This window comes from Bubalus bubalis, chromosome 8 (genome assembly GCF_019923935.1).
Source record: "Bubalus bubalis isolate 160015118507 breed Murrah chromosome 8, NDDB_SH_1, whole genome shotgun sequence".
NCBI classification, from domain to species: domain Eukaryota; kingdom Metazoa; phylum Chordata; class Mammalia; order Artiodactyla; family Bovidae; genus Bubalus; species Bubalus bubalis.
In genome coordinates this window covers 53,260,298-53,278,182 of record NC_059164.1, presented here as the reverse complement: position 1 = coordinate 53,278,182, position 17,885 = coordinate 53,260,298, and the positions used below count along the sequence as shown (strand labels likewise).

Below are 17,885 nucleotides of genomic sequence, written 5' to 3'. Positions count from 1 at the left end.
AGCCTTGACTAGACAGACCTTTGTTGGCAAAGTAATGTCTCTGCTTTTGAATATGCTATCTAGGTTGGTCATAACTTTTCTTCCAAGAAGTAAGCGTCTTTTAATTTCATGGCTGCAGTCACCATCTGCAGTGATTTTGGAGCCCAAGAAAATAAAGTCTGCCACTGTTTCCACTGTTACCCCATCTATTTCCCATGAAGTGATGGGACTGGATGCCATGATCTTCGTTTTCTGAATGTTGAGTTTTAAGCCAACTTTTTCACTCTCCTCTTTCACCTTCATCAAGAGGCTTTTTAGTTCCTCTTCATTTTCTGCCATAAGGGTGGTATCATCTGCATATCTGAGGTTTTTGATATTTCTCCCAGCAATCTTGATTCCAGCTTGTGCTTCCTCCAGCCCACCATTTCTCATGATGTACTCTGCATATAAGTTAAATAAGCAGGGTGACAATATACAGCCTTGATGTATTCCTTTTCCTATTTGGAACCGGTCTGTTTTTCCATGTCCCCAAAAAAATAGACATGACTGTCTGCTAAGATATTTGCACATGTGATCTTGTGTCATTGTTGGAACAATTTGGCAAGGTAGGATATGTTTAGTGTATATATAAAGAGAGTAATTTGTCTAGATTACAGAAATTTTATGTAGCTGAGCAAAAACCCGAACTCATTCTGTCTCCTTTTTTCATTCTTTATTACTCATGTCAACTAGAAGCAATATAATTCAATTCAAATAATTCTTGTTTGACTTTTTTTCAGACTTTTACACTACCATTACTTTGTCTTCTTTTTAATTCACAGGAGGAGTGATGAGCTGAACCTAAGCGTGTCTGTGTTTGATAGACTCTGAGGAGGAGAGTTTTTTGAATAGAGAAGATTTCTGGTATCCACCATCTGCCTCTGACCATGGACCACTCTCTGGACAATTTCAGTATGAAGGTGGGCAAAATCGCATACTAATTTTGAAAGGGTGCAGAGCTGAGGACCCTTTGCTCATACTTTTCTAAATTATAAGATTGTGACTCAGATTTTATGTGGGAGAGAAAACTGTCCATTGTTGGATGGTGGGGCGGTGGGGCGGGGGTCGGGCGGTGGGCAGTGTCACTGGATAAAAACATTTTCTTTTTTTAAAGTGAGATCATTGTGAAACTAAATCACTAAAATTTTGGATAGCTTTGTTTCTCTCTAAGAACTCAGATTTTAAAAGTATATATGAGACCTGACTATGTAATTTATTCATGAGTTATAAGGTAATGTTAGGTTTAGCTTTCATTCTATAAATAGAGCAATAAAAGCACAGACCAACACCTTTCAGTTACCCTGTAAGTAACTTCATGGTTAGATGTATCTGGTATACTGAGCATAAAGCCATTTTCTATCACATAATGAAAATATTTGGAAAACCACTAAAGCGATGAGAGTTATAGAACTCTTAAAACTGTAATTGTCTGATTCCATTATTAGAGTGAAAAGTATTTGGAAATGTTTTCATTTCCAAGTAAATGGCAGGGTATCATTCAAGATTACTAGTTGATTGTCCCACCCCTTTTCTTTAAAGACTAAAGTCAAATGAGGTCAAAAAGAGAAAAAGGAAAGTCAAAAGGTAAAAGGAAAGGTTTAAAATTAGGGCCTTTTTTGATGTTGGTATTTCTTTAGGTGACAGATAAGTAAACAAAAATTATTAAAAAGTTCATAAACAGATAAGATGTTTGTAGAAAAATAATACTTGAATCGTTCCTTCCCCCAAATCTAATGCTTGAATATTTCTTTCCCCAAATTCTTGCATGAACTTTATAAAGAAAATAAACATATACATAAACAGAAAATGAGCCTCTTGCTTGTTAGGTAAAGCATTAATTACAGAAAACTTTTTTTTAAAGGATTCCTTTCTTAGACACTGCTGGCATTTCTTCCTGCTATCTTTTGCATCTTGCCTCTTATATAATTTCACTGCTTGTTAGAGGCTTTATTACAAGGCAGCCAGGCTTAAAACAATGAGATGAAACCGACTTTACTACTTTTTAAATACATTGTAGGAATAAGATCAGAAAAAGGTAGAACAGGAGAGTTTTGGATTATGAGTAGATTATCTGAATTACCTGGACATCCCTTCTCCAAGCAATGCACATTTAATTATGGCTTACCTCCGTATTCCTCCATAAATTTGTGGAAAAGCCCAGGAAAAAGGGGAGGCATATTCATGAGCCAAGAACTTGGTTGAACACACAGAAAGAGAAAAAAAATAGCAGCTCAACATCAGCTTTTATTCAGGAAAAATCCACTTAGTGAAGCTACTTTGAAGGAGGGATAAACACTGGCGGACAAATTGGTCCATCATGGGACGGGTTTTACAAGATAAGTGAACACTTACTTCTTTGAATCCAAGAGCTATGCTGCAGCCTGACAAATCCTAGGCACAGTTTATCAAACAGCCGCAACAGGTTCCTTGGAGATCTCACAAATGACATTTCTTTACGTGCAACTTGATAAGTGTAATTCCCCATCTCCAACTTTTCCTGTATTACTTCATATCTAATCTGATTCTTTCTTCAAGAATTGTTTTATGCCTCTTAATGTATTGTGGGGAATTTGCTTTTAGGCTCTTGGGTAACAAGGGGAAAATGAATTGCAATCTAGTAGAATCTTGACAATATAACCATTACATAGTGAGTGCTACAGCCAACAAAGAAAAGAAAGATGAAGAGAGCAGTGTTTGATTCTGGTAAATTGTATCCATCACAATTTTGCTTCTGTAGAATAAATGGAGTATATGGAATAGCTAAGGATAATCTATTAGTTGTTTACTCAGTTGAACAGCAGAAAGAAGTCATTCCATTCTGGAAGAACTGTGAGTTGTCCTTTCAAAAAAGATACAATTACTGTTATTTTGCAAACAATTATTAGATACATTTAATAAATGATACTTAGCAGACAACACTTACAAAGTATGTCCCTGTAAATAAGAAAAACACACAACTCTTCTGATGAGAAAGCTACTTTTTTTTTTTTTTTATTTCTAAGATCAGAGAAAGGACTGACCAAAAAAAAAGTAATTTCACCTTTTGAAATACTGTATTTCTGAAGTCATTAAGCCTCTGTTATGTACATAATATCTAGTAATTACTGTGTAAGTACAGTTCAGTGGAAAGAAAATATTCTTTGCATGAACAGTCCAAGGAATATCACAAAGCATTTCATCTTTTGCCCTATTCAGGACACTGTGGTTCTTACCGTTTGAACCTTGGATCGGTATCTTGAAGCCCGTTTCCCTTCTGACCTATCTCCTCCTTGTTTTCTGCAAAATCTCACTTGGTCTCTAGTCCTCTGCCCTCAAGATAAAGTTTGTCTTTCCATTGATGAAGGAGAAATGACTATAAACCATTTAGTGTTTTCTTTCTAATTTTGACCACCTCTCAGGAGAATAATGTCTGGGTTACTGTATAAGTCTGCCTCTACTGATTTATCAAATGTGGGAAGGTCAAAGAAAGAAAATGGGGAGAAGAAAGAAAATCTCATCTTGCCAAATAACTCATAAACTAATATTTTAAGCATTTATACCATATTTTTAAACTTGACTGCAATTTTAAAATATCTTAAAATTTCCATGCACATTTAAGGAAAGAACCTACAAACAATATATATAGTAATGAAAGTTTGAGATGAATATGGAACTAAAATAGCATCATTTGACTTAAATTTTACTTAAAAATTATTTTTTAAGCATTATTAAGTTAAAAATCATGTGTCTATTCTAATATGTTACTGTTCCAGTGATGATAATCATGATAGCTAATGTTATTAACCAGCTAATATGTGCCTGATACAGTTCCATACACTTCAGAGTTATTTCAGAATGGAAGATTAAATAAATGGTCATTATTCTAAGATACTGGATCTGGGTGAGCTTAAAATATTGTGGCTTGTGTTTTTCTAATGGTTTCTGGGATTGGAACCTGATTACTGGAGTTCAACGGGTAAGAGGTCAGTTTGTGAAACTCTTGGGTTTATTACTCTTCTTAACATTTTTTAGAGACTGGAGTTGAAGAAAATAAATCCTAATGTTAATCTTCACTTGCTCACATTCATCTCTGAAACTCTTGAAAACATTGTTATTCTGGAGATGAAGCAATCTTTTATGTGACTATTCCAACTGGTTAAGCACCTGTAAGCAAATAATGAACATGCTTGTAATTCAGTAATTCCACAGCTCGTAGAATAATGTGTCAGTGTCCACTCTGGAATGAATGTTGTTTATGCCACTTTTACTAAATCTTTGGCTCTGGTGTCCTGGACTGCATCTCCTTCCACCAATTATCAGGACACATATATCCCATGAATTTAAGTTGGATACACTTTCCTGGTATCTATGATTTGTCTAATCCTTCTTAAAACATTGAAACTGCTTTTGAGCTGTCTAAAGATCTTTTCAATAGCAAGAATTTAACTTAGAAATTCCAAGATGTACAAAGAAGACATTATGTAAAGATATTCCTTTAGAATATAAGAACAAAGATGAAATTATATATTAAATTCCAAAATGGAATACCCATTGCCATGGATGCACAGTATTATATTGAAGTAGTGTAAAATAGCCAGAAGGCATGGTTTCTTGAATAGCACTGTGCTGATAGGCTGCTTTTGTGCATGCAGCATCGCTTCAATCATGTCCAACTCTTTTTGGCCCCAAGGACACTGTAGCCCACTAGGCTCCTCTGTCCATGGGATTCTCAGGCAAGAATACTGGAGTGGATTGTCATTTCCTCTTCCCAGGGATATTCCTGACTCAGGAATCAGACCCATGTCTCTTATGTCTCCTGCATTGCAGGTGGGTTCTTTACCACTAGTGCCACTTGGGAAGGATGCTTTTAGTTGCATCTTAAATTTAAATTTGCTCAAATGGTTAAAAAAAATCATTGGGTCATCATTCCCCTCTGTCTTCAGCTAGATACCTGTTTCCAGGAGAATGCCAGGTACTGATTAACTTAAATGTATTGTAGGTTATTAAGACCAATCACAATGAAAGGGAAATGGATTTTGCTGATTGGTTTATGTCAGTCTTAGACCATATCAGGAGCTGGGGGTAGCATCACTTTTACCCAGAAACATTCTGTTCCACAATGAAAGTGGAGTAGACTTGATAATGGAGGTAGAACCATAATGTTCAGTACATCTGTATTTTTAGTTTTGGAAGTTTATTGCTGAGGGATTTTTCTTATCTGTCTCATATTTTTGGATCAAAGAAAAATATAAGCAAGTATTATTGAAAGATTAGAAAGTCTAAATTAAAAAAAAAAAAGTCAAGCTATCTGCAGTTTGTTAGGGACAGTCCCCTTTGGATCTCTTGTTTCTGCATGTCTCATGGATTAGAAAGTCTAAATTAAAAAAAAAAAAAGTCAAGCTATCTGCAGTTGTTAGGGACAGTCCCCTTTGGATCTCTTGTTTCTGCATGTCTCATGGACAGAGGCACTGATTGCCTTTGTTCCACATCACCTTTTCAAAGAGGTTTATATAGTAAACATCCTTGGAAAATGGAGCTGGTATTACCCTCTGTGGCAAAAGTCAGGGATGCTTACTGCCCTTTATAAAATATGTGGATGCCCTAAACTTGGGGCCCCTCACTTGTTTGGCACCACCTGACCTACTTTTCTAGCTCTCTGGAATTGGAACTTGGGGAAATGGCACAAATACTGATAAACACTGGCTGCTGATATTGCCATCAGTAATATATGGTTCTTTGCCTCTGACCAGGATTCTCCTTTCTTCTACCAGCATCTATGAACCTGTGGCAAGGTAACCTGTTAGCCTGCAAGTTGGGTAAATTTCAGACTCTTCACAGTTCTTAACTGCCAAATATGATAATATGTGAAACAGACAAGTATTCCACCTTTGATATTTCCTTTAGTAGATACATGTAAAACTTTACCCTCTACTAAAACTGCTATATGGAAGCCACAAAATTACCATATTTGCTGATTTTCCTGGACTGCTAGCATTTCCAGGAGACTGCTACATCACAAGAGTCACTCTCTACTCATGCAGAATGAATTCCAATCCAGGGTTCCTTGTATTAAGTCCATACCACACTTTTTGTATCATTTCATTATTTGGCTGGAAGAATTAGGCAAAAGAAAAATCGGGGTAACAGTTTTTCCCTGTATATAGATTCTCTAAGCAAAGTCTTACCAGGACTCCTGGCACCGTTCTAGGTAGTACTTTAAATTTTAGCAAAGGAAATACTTTGAGGCCCACTTTTTGTTTCAACAGTACCTGCCTTGCTTTGTTTTTCAATTAATTTTAGAAGCAACTGGCCTGAGGTTTGATTTGTACCTGAGTTCAACTACTTAAGCTTATTTATAGTTTTGAATAACTGATCTTGCAATTTTACACTTAATATCCTAATACTATATAAGTTGGTTTATATAGTTAAATCACTGTGACCATTCTTTTGTCAATTAGTAAAGAGTAATTTGATAGGCTTGCTTTCACTGTAACCCTCTTCTACATGGAACAAAAGAGAGGCCATTTCTCTTTGGGTCCTTAAATGCTGCCTTCTGTGTACTTTCTCCATTTACCTCTCTTTGTCTTCTGAGCAAGCTTTCCTTTGGGTTCCTAATACCTCCCCCCCCCACACTTACTCATTTCTCTCCCTTCAAAAATCAATTTTCAGAAGAACTTACACAAGTGTAAATTATTAATAATGTTTAGTATTACCACATAACATCTCCTTTCAAGTACTGCTCAAACCCTAGTCATAAGCATGGAGTTTTAGTTAAACAAACACAAATTATAAATATCAGAAGAGCTTTTAGGGCTTGGGGGAGTATTCCTGGTACCCAGAAAACACACCATGTAACATCTACTTTTAACTTCTAATGATAATATAATCTCACCTTATCTCAATTTTTCCTTCTATAAAATGAAAATACTGCTCTCTGCTTGTACTTACATGATAATAAAGATTAAAAAAAAAAAGGTTTGAGTAAAAATAAAGTATAACATTTTAAGCCTTGATTCTCTCCTAGAGGAAATTACCATTCTTTATATATATATATATATATATATATATAAAGGTAATAGAGCTTTGCTTTTAGTTTGTGCTATGTGACCCCATGGACCGTAGCCTGCCAGGCTCCTCTGCCCATGGGTTCTTCAGGCAAGATACTGGAGTGAGTTGCAATTTTCTACTCCAGGAGGTCTTTATGACACAGGGATCTAACCAGTATCTTTTGTGTCTCCTGCTTTGGCAGGTGGGTTCTTTACTACTGTGCCACCTGGGAAGCAGTTTGTGCTACAGTAGCTTATGGTTTCTGGCTTGATGCTTTCTTTGTAGGAAGGTGTATTCCTGCCAGGCAGGCTCTCTGGCTGCCCAGGAGTGGGATGCTTGCTCTTGAAATTGCAAATTCAGTTGTTGTTATTTTCTTCTTTTGTCTGCACCATGCAGCATGCAGGATCTTAGTTTCCTGAACAGGGATCAAACCTACAGCCCCTGCAGTGGAAACGCAGAGTCTTAACCATTGGACTACCAGCGATGTCCAGAGAATTCAGCTTTTGATAACTTCACAGACAACCTGTTCTTTTGTGAGTCTTGAGATTTAATAGATACTGGGATGCAATTACTGGCAAAGGTTAACAACAAATACAAAATAAAATGATCAGTGCTCGGGTATGCAACTTCACTTCAGTTCAGTTCAGTCATTCGATCGTGTCCAACTCTCTGCGACCCCATGAATCGCAGCACGCCAGGCCTCCCTGTCCATCACCAACTCCCAGAGTTCACCCAAACTCATGTCCATCGAGTCGGTGATGCCATCCAGCCATCTCATCCTCTGTCGTCCCCTTCTCCTCCTGCCCCCAATCCCTCCCAGCATCAGGGTCTTTTCCAATGAATCAACTCTTCGCATGAGGTGGCCAAAGTATTGGAGTTTCAGCTTTAGCATCATTCCTTCCAAAGAACACCCATTGAGGTCATTATTGGAGGCAGAGCATAGGATAAATGGTTACGGCACAGGCTCTGGAGTCTGACTGCTGACATCACATCTCGGGTATGCCTTTTATTAGCTGTGTAACCTTGGGCAAGTCACCCACCCACTCTGTGCCCCAGTGTCACCCACTATAAATTGAGAATGAGAGCACTTACCTTGCAGAATTGCTATGAAGATCAAATGAGTTAGCACACATAAAGTATTTAGTACAAAATTAACACAATATAAATATTGTTAAATAATTGAAAAAATAATAAACCATGGAGAAAGAGAAGAAAGTTTCAAATATGGACCAAAGTCCTGAAGGATAAAATCTGATTAAAAAAAAAAGTTAGTATGTTGATGTTTATTGATGTTTGTAATGAACCACAGCCCTGCCTTTGAATTCACAAGAAGAAAGAAAATTTATATTAGAGACATTTACTCTATAGTCCTGAATGTAATAAAACTGAGCATAAAATGTTTTAAACTTGTTGATAGTTCTCATATTGGTCTCATATCTTTTATCTGAATGAGATAATATACAATTTTACATACCTATTATTGTGCCACATAGACTACAAATGCCCAGTAAATTCATAGATGTTCATGGCCACCCATGCAGAAATGAAATATTTAACTACAAGAATATCTTGTGCTTAGGAAGCTATTTGCTGACATCTCTTCCTCTGATATTTGGTGAACATGCAAAGTGATTTATGCACAACTTGAAGGAAATGCTCCCATAGTGACTTTCAGAATATTTTGAGAATACTAGTAATACATATTTTAAAAGTGCTTTCTACTGTGAAGTTTTTCAATTTTTTTGTTTGTTTTATCATGTAAAAGCACATTAGGCAAACTAATCATCTGGGGAACTCCTTAGTTTATCTCACCAAAAGCAGTAAGAGTCTACGGGTGTCTATTTTTAATAATAAAGCAGATAAATTGTGATATGTATTAATTATGGTTATTAATTTAACTTTTGTTAAAGGAAAGATTCATTGTTATGCTTTTCATGTAGAACAGTCCTTTATTACTTTTAACTAACATTAAACATTTCCATAGTAGAAATTTAGTTTAGTTCAGTTACAGCAGTTATTAAAGAAAATTAAGCATTTTTTTTTGTATTTATATAAAACTAACTACAGTTGCCCCTTTTGGTAATAAAACCAGATATATCAGAGTTCAGATTTGCCAAAGGGATGAACAAAAGGATGACAACTTGTGTTCCAAGTGATTTTTTAGTTTTAAAAAGAGTTTCTTTAAATAGTTGCCCTCCTAGTACATGTCAGCATTAGTTGTAGATCACTCTTCTTAACAAAATTTAGTGGGCCAAGAGATCTAAACCTTACATGTTAGATGTCACTGCTAATTAGAGTTCAGTCATGTATAAAGTTATAATGTAAGTCAATGGGAAATTATAATTTCCAGACTTAATTTTCATATTACATATATGATGTAAAATGAAGAAGGTCCATACCATATGCCTTTAAAATCAGATTTGAGGGACAGAATGTTAGGATGTACTGAAGAACTCAGAGTTATTGGAGGGAAAATGATGTCAGTGGTTCCATCTCTAGCCACAATTGGTATTATAATGTTAGCAGTTTATGTGAACTTTAATATTCAAACATATTTTCACATGCTTGCTGCTGCTGCTGCTAAGTCTCTTCAGTCGTGTCTGACTCTGTGCGATTCCATGGACTGCACCCTACCAGGCTTCTGCGTCCATGGGATTCTCCAGGCAAGAACACTGGAGTGTGTTGCCATTTCCTTCTCCAATGCATGAAAGGGGAAAGTGAAAGTGAAGTCGCTCAGTCGTGTCTGACTCTTAGCGACCCCATGGACTGCAGCCTACCAGGCTCCTCCATTCATGGGACTTTCCAGGCAACAGTACTGGAGTGGGTGCCATTCACATGCTTAGATAGTGTTTATATTTTTCATGCTAAAAATTTGATGCTGAAGTTTTGTGAAATAATTAATAGTCACTTTTGCTGATTGCATGATGAAAGCCTCTCACCTGACTGATAACTTAGCCATTAAAACAAAATATTTGGGAGAAAAGTTATATAAAAGCACATTTTTCTCACTGGTGCATATTGGCTAGGCCGCTTTGATATTCAAATGTATAAGAGTTAGAATTAATATTATAAAAATTGGGACCTAGAACCCAACAACATGATCACATTTAACATTATTGATTATAGCTGAAGTAAACTACATAGCTAAGGGTTAGAAAAGCTAAAGTTTGCTTTGTCAGGGGATCATTCACTATATTCTATGTGATTGTGGAATTTCTAATTTTTTTAGCTTAATTCCAAGGCTAGCAGAATTTTTCCTGCACATCTCAGTTCTTCCAGAAATGTTAATTGGCACACCTAAACAAGGAGGGTAAAACTATGTCTGAAAAAGGATATTAAAAACTAGTATTCCTATGTGTTTTGTACAAGTGTAAATAATCACTTCATGGGAAATAGATGAGGAAAGTGTCAGACTTTATTTTGGGGGGGCTCCAAAATCACTGTAGATAGTGATTGCAGCCATGAAATTAAAAGACGCTTACTCCTTGGAAGGAAAGTTATGACCAACCTAGGTAGAATATTAAAATTAGAGACATTACTTTGCCAACAAAGGTCCATCTAGTGAAGGCTATGGTTTTTTCCAGTGGTCATGTATGGATGTGAGAGTTGGACTATGAAGAAAGCTGAGCACCGAAGAATTGATGCTTTTGAACTGTGGTGTTGGAGAAGACTCTTGAGAGTCCCTTGGACCACAAGGAGATCCAACCAGTCCATCTTAAAGGAGACCAGTCCTGGGTGTTCACTGTTCATTCAGCTAAAGCTGAAACTCCAATACTTTGGCCACCTCATGCGCAGAGTTGACTCATTGGAAAAGACTCTGATGCTGGGAGGGATTGGGGGCAAGAGGAGAAGGGGACGACAGAGGATGAGATGACTGGAAGGCATCACCGACTCAATGGACATGAGTTTGAGTGAACTCTGGGAGTTGGTGATGGACAGGGATGCCTGGCGTGCTGAGATTCATGGGGTTGCAAAGAATTGGACATGACTGAGTGACTGAACTGAACTGAAGTGAAATAATACTTTATTATCTTTTGAAAACTATATATGTATATATATAGTTACCATAGTCATATATAACATATATAGTTAGAGTTTTTCACCCAAATCAGGATACATAGTCTTAAAATATGATGACCAGCTTACTTCCATGCACAATCAATAATCTGTGAGTATCTAATTTGGGTGCTAAAAATAAAATCTCATGGATAGAATACTATCCATGATCCTTTTGTTAACATAGTTTCTCAGAGAATGTATCTGTTACACATGTCAGGCCTAAAGGTCATTAATAATTATAAGGGCTATTATAAAATCAATTTCATTTGCTAGTAATGTTGAATTACTAGGAAAAGAGTAAGTTAAAAAAATTATGAGATTTGATTTTAATTTTTTTGCAAAAATGATCATTTATATGTGTATGGACTTCAGTAGTTGCAGCACGTGGACTCAGCGGTTGCTGCTCCAGGGCTCTAGAGCACAGGCTCTGTAGTTGCGGCACGTGGACTTAGTTGCCCCCAGCATGTGGGGTTTTCCCAGACCAGGGATCAAACCCATTTCTCTTGCATTGGCAGGCAGATTCTTTACCACTGAGCCACCAGGGAAGCCTCTGAATTTATTATTTGTAGATTTTTTGATTATGGCCATTCTGCTTGGTGTGAGGTGATATCACATTGTGGTTTTCCTTTGTTTTTCTCTACTAGTAATGTAGAGCATCTCTTCATGTGTCTGTTGGCCATCTGTATATCTTTTTTGGAGAAATGTCTTAGTTTTCTGAATGTTGAGCTTTAAGCCAACTTTTGCACTCTGCTCTTTCACTTTCATCAAGAGGCTCTTTAGTTCTTCTTCACTTTCTGCCATAAGGGTGGTGTCATCTGCGTATCTGAGGTTATTGATATTTCTCCTGGCAGTCTTGATTCCAGCTTGTGCTTCTTCCAGCCCAGTGTTTCTCATGATGTACTCTGCATAGAAGTTAAATAAGCAGGGTGACAATATACAGCCTTGACGTACTCCTTTCCTATTTGGAACCAGTCTGTTGTTCCATGTCCAGTTCTAACTGTTGCTTCCTGACCTGCATACAGGTTTCTCAAGAGGCAGGTCAGGTGGTCTGGTATGCCCATCTCTTTCAGAATTTTCCACAGTTTATTGTGATCCATACAGTCAAAGGCTTTGGCATAGTCAATAAAGCAGAAATAGATGTTTTTCTGGAACTCTCTTGCTTTTTAGATGATCCAGCAGATGAGATGTTTTTCTGGAACTCTCTTGCTTTTTGATGATCCAGCAGATGCTGGCAACTTGATCTCTGGTTCCTCTGCCTTTTCTGAAAAAAGCTTGAACATTTGGAAGTTCATGGTTCACATATTGCTGAAGCCTGGCTTGGAGAATGTTGAACATTACTTTACTAGCGTGTAAGATGAGTGCAATTATGCAGTAGTTGGAGCATTCTTTGGCATTGCCTTTCTTTGGGATTGGAATGAAAACTGACCTTTTCTAGTCCTGTGGCCACTGCTGAGCTTTCCAAATTTGCTGACATATTGAGTGTAGCACTTTCACAGCATCATCTTTTAGGATTTGAAATAGCTCAACTGGAATTCCATTAACTTCACTAGTTTTGTTCGTACATATCTTAACCTGATCTTTTTGTTAGTTCCTCAATTAACATGTAAATACCATGAAATCAGTAAACATGCCAGTCTTTCTCAGGCACATATGAATCAAGAACAGATGGAAATAAAACAAAATCAACAATAATAAGAACAATAAAAGCAATTACATATCCTACAAATAAAATACCCCAGTACTGCTGCTTTCTAATTCATGATTCTTTCTTTACCAAGGTCACATCTAAAGTTTATCATGACTTTTAAGGAAGTTTAAAAATGCTATTATTTCAATTATTGGAATTTTATTTTTAGGATTTGTGATTATTGTTATTGCTCTGTGTCCATCTGCTCTTCTTTTGTATTTGACTGTAAAAGACAGTGAAAAAGTTGGCTTAAAACTCAACATTCAGAAAATGAAGATCATGGCATCTGGTCCCATCACTTCATGGGAAATAGATGGGGAAACAGTGGAAACAGTGTCAGACTTTATTTTTTGGGCTCCAAAATCACTGCAGATAGTGATTGCAGCCATGAAATTAAAAGACACTTACTCCTTGGAAGAAAATTTATGACAAACCTAGACAGCATATTAAAAAGCAGAGACATTACTTGCCAATAAAGGTCTATCTAGTCAAAGCTATGGCTTTCCCGGTAGTCATGTATAGATGTGAGAGTTGAACTATAAAGAAAGATGAGCACCAAAGAATTGATGCCTTTGAACTGTGGTGTTGGAGAAGACTCTTGAGAGTCTCTTGGACTGCAAGGAGATCAGTCCTGGGTGTTCATTTAAAGGACTGATGCTCAAGCTCAAACTTCAATACTTTGGTCACCTGATGTGAAGAACTGATTTTTGAAAAGACCCTGATGCCAGGAAAGATTGAGAGCAGGAGGAGAAGGGAATGACAAAAGATGAGATAGTTGGATGGCATCAGCGACTCAATGGACATGAGTTTGAGTAAACTCCGGGAGTTGGTGATTAACAGGGAAGCCTGGTGTGCTGCAGTCCATGGGATCGCGAAGAATCCTACACATCTGAGCAACTGAACTGAACCTAACTGACAGTTAAGTGTCCTGGTTTGACAGCATTTGCATTTTATTTGGAGAAGAAAACAAAAAACTATGTTAACAAACAAATTACTGTGAACATTTCAAATGATATTTAGTGCTTTGAAGAAAAAAAAGCAGTAGAATGATGGGTAGTATGGTGATTTTCTTGGAAAAGGGAGTGGACTTTATGTAGAGAGACAACAGATAAGTTGTACAAATCTTAAGATGGAAACAGAACCCTCTCAGAGTCTTTAGGGCATATTCTCCCGGTAGAGCGCTCTCTGTCTTTCCCCTCAGATCTGATTTGCTGCTATTAGAAGGTCAGTTTACTTACCTCCAATACTTCAGCAAGTCTTACTTGTCCATAATGCATACTCCCACTCTTAGAGGGCTTCCCAGGTGGTTCAGTGGTAAAGAATCCACCTGCCACTGCAGGAGATGCAGATGTGGGTTTCATCCCTCAGTTGGGAATACACCCCAGAGACAGATATGGCAACACACTTCAGTATTTTTGTCTGGAAAATTCCATGGGCACAGGAATGTCGTGGGCTACAGTCCATGGGGTTGCAGAGAGTTAGACATGACTGCACACATATGCAAGCAAGCAAGCATTCTTCTTGGAGCTACATGAAGTGAAATAAACCAACCATTTTCAAAGGAGAAAACAATTTGCAGAAAGTCACCTCACAAGACTGATCACTATTTATGCAGAGAAATTCATTAACTGATGGAGAGGATGGTCTCCATCACAGAATAGAAAACAATTTTATAGTCAAGTTTTACAAATGAAAAACTTTTACTCTCCCTTCCCCCCCGAAATAAAAGCTAAATTCAAACCTAAGATACAAGGGCAGTATTTTCCAAAATATTTTTCTCACACCTAGAGCTCAAGGTATAGTATTAGTTTAAAATGCAGATTCCTAGTCCCAAGCCAGACTTAATAATTCTGGGAATGGAACCTAGGAATCTATGTTTTTGTTAGTTATCCACAATGAAACTTTGCAAGTATAAATTTCATAACCACTATCAAATAGTGACTCTTCTTATTTTAAGGTATCTGTTACTCAAATTTATTTCCTATGATTTAGATTTTACATGAGCTAAAGTTTAATCATGTAATGAAATGACTATGATAAACTAAAAGAAATTATTCAGAAGTTTAAACTGAGATGAATTATAAACTAGTGGGTCATTCAGTTTTCTTACTAGAGCTTTGAAGGCTGTGAATTAGACAGGGAGGCCTCCAATCATAAAAACATATATTACTGCCTTCTGATGAATGCAAGATACTTACTGATTCTATTGTGGGACATTTTCATAGCATGTTCAAGTTTCATTTTGAATTGAAAGAGTTAAGCATTTGAAGCACGTAATGGCAGATCTAATTCTCAAACAAACCATCTATAATGTAAAACAGAGGATTCAAATCTTCTCCCTTTATGGTGAGATTCTTTTTTTAACTAAGTTCAGTTTTCTTAGTGCAAAGTACTGGGTAACCCCCCAAAGAAAACAAAGTGAAACTCCCAAAGTACTGAGTAAAGCCAGGTTCATGACTGCTGTCACAGAGTTTGCATTCTAATGGAGCGACACATCATAATCAATAAAAATCACAAATAAACATACAGTTATAAATTGACTTTGTCTACAGTTAATAATCTAAATTTTCTATGAACTCCATCTGACAAAAGTGAATCCAAAGTAATCAGGCCCTTCCATGTGACAATAAAAATTACTACAGGGATTGTCAGCCCCATATTTTGTTTTGACTTAGTTTAATATTTATCTCCTAAAAGTGTCATGTTTCTCTCTCTGTCACATAATTTATCTGTAAGAACATCTGTTGTGTGTGTGTGAGACGTCTGTGAAATGATTAATTTGACAAAAGGTTTTGGAAATAGCTAATAACAGCAATAAGCCTGTAGGGCATGATCACTCACTGATGTGGTTAGAAATGGTCTTCAGTATTCCTCAAGGGTCTCATGGGTTGCGAATTTTATTCTGTTGGAAAGCAAAGCAGTAGTTTTATTTTTGTTCCTGATATTCCAAGACTCAACTAGCTTTTCCAAAATGGGGGATTTCACGAGCCAGTTTAAACCAGGTCTTCTGAAAACAATGTAGCTGGATCCTCTATGGGGTGGAAAGGCTGCTGCTTGTGCCTGTGAACTTCAGCCACGAGTCTGGAATTTCAGCTTTAGCAGAAGTGTTGCTGCTGCTGCTGCTAAGTCGCTTCAGTTGTGTCCAACTCTGTGTTAGATTGCTTTAATTTTGTAGAAGCAGTGATTTGTGTTTTTAAAAATTGCATCCACTTATTTATAAAAACGTGAAAATCATGAGACTTGGGCTTGCCTGTCTTAATATCTTTGACTCAGAATAAACATGCCAACTAGAGGAAGCAGTTGCACCAGGAGTGATTATGAATTCACGAGTGCGCTAGGGCGATAAGCCATCTCTGAACCAGTCACCTAATGGCAGCTCCTGTCTTGTTGCACATCCACTCACACTGGTGATTCTGTGAGATGCACTCCTTCCCTTACCCCGCTTAGCACCCACATCCTGAGTGCTAAGTTATGGATATTCAGGAAGAGCACTGGGAGGGTACGTGGCATTTCTGTGTCAGCTGAGACAAAAGATTTGACACTTGCCGTCAGTTGGCATTGACTCAGGCGTTCTAGGCTGCCTTCAATAATGTGATGTGAGAGCAACAGTAAAAGCTGGGTCGGGGGAGAAATTGGGTTTTACAACTCCATGATTAAAAAAAGAGTTTGAACCTGTCAAAACACCTTTCAAACTTTCTCATAACCTGCTTCCTAAGTTACCATCCCAGAGGAAAATTAGCTGGAGAGAACTGTTCTGCTGTCCAGTGTCTGTACTGGGGGGCAGGTAGCTAGGGCCTGGCCATTTCTCTCTCTCCCTATTATGTACAGTTCAGCATTTGTATAATTTATTTCTTCATACATATTTCATTATTATTAATCATCATAAATAAGTTGCATCTTTTAATGACATAGAGGTTGAAGAAATAGACTGTGTCAGTGTGCGACAGTGCTATGCAGTCATCATTAAGGGGATTTATTATTTTGGGGGAAAAAGCAAGTAAAAAAGACTCAGCTCAGTAGTCAGAAGTGCAATTTGGGGTTTATTGTGCAAAACCCTAAAGTGGAAACGGTTCTGAAACTGTTTAACATATATGTAATTCAAACAAGCTTCTTTACAAGGCCTTCAGTGCATCCATGCTAGCACAACAAAGTTCTCTGCCCAAGTTATTCCTTTCAAGCTTCCTAGTTTAAGCACAACATGAATACCTTGGCCACAGGAACTCAGTGAAGCAGCAAACACTGAGCTCAGTATCTCTCCTACAAATAGCAGGATTCTGGAAGCCTCCTTTTGCTCCCTTCAGAGGCAGTTAATAGTTGTGAATACACCTGGAGATTATTAATCCTGGGAGCGACCTCCAAGCAGCAGGTCACATTTCACTTTGGTAAGAAACCAATAAAAGAGAATTTTTTTAATGTAGGCAATTTTTATTTTAATATTTTTTGCCTGAAAACTGTTCTACCTTCCTTTGGCAAAGAAATAAAAATTTCCAGGCTAGGGAGCTTCAATGTATCCTATGAATATTACATTTTTACCTCGATTTAACTGTTTCAAACAGGGGGAAAAAAAAAAAAAAGGCTTGAAAACCCATGTCAGGCAGGGTGGTTTTGTTCTCTGGAGTTTACCTGGAGAGATGGCCACCGTGGAAACAGGGCCAGCATGCATCAAGAAAGGCACTCTTTTCAAGGCTGCTGTATGATCACTGACTCATAGTCCCACCAGCTCAGCATGGGCTTAGGTACTTTTGATTTCTGGTTTGAGTCATAATTGAAGAATGGACAGAATGTATCATCAACTTGGTAAGGTGACTTCAAACTCTTAAAAATTGGTGTTCTCACTTAAAATTTAAATGCAGATTTCTTACCACACTGTATAATAGGGTTTACTATAAATCAATGCTCTTAACCCTGGCTGCACATTAGTATCCCTAAGGGAGCTTTTAAAACAGTAGGAATGTCCAGTCCTGCCCAGTATCTGATTTTAATTGATCTGATGTGAGGCTCAGAAATTTTTTTTAAAAGCTTTCTGGATGATTCTAATGTGCAGCCTGAGGTTGAGAATAACTGCTCTAAAAGCAGAATAAATATGGAAATTATT

At 37.3% G+C, this 17,885-nt stretch overlaps 1 long non-coding RNA gene across 2 annotated transcripts in view; it reads left to right on the top strand.

The window, feature by feature from the left end:
* LOC123334712 overlaps window positions 1-17,885 on the top strand; it is a 182,433-nt gene that overhangs the window by 138,040 nt on the left and 26,508 nt on the right. Inside the window, exons 2-3 of one of the 2 annotated variants that reach the window (XR_006552767.2) lie at window positions 801-938; window positions 7,441-7,656. This is a non-coding gene — a long non-coding RNA (uncharacterized LOC123334712). Of the gene's footprint in view, window positions 1-800; window positions 939-7,440; window positions 7,657-17,885 lie in introns of those variants that run through there. The other variant, XR_006552768.1, reaches the window with a different exon arrangement.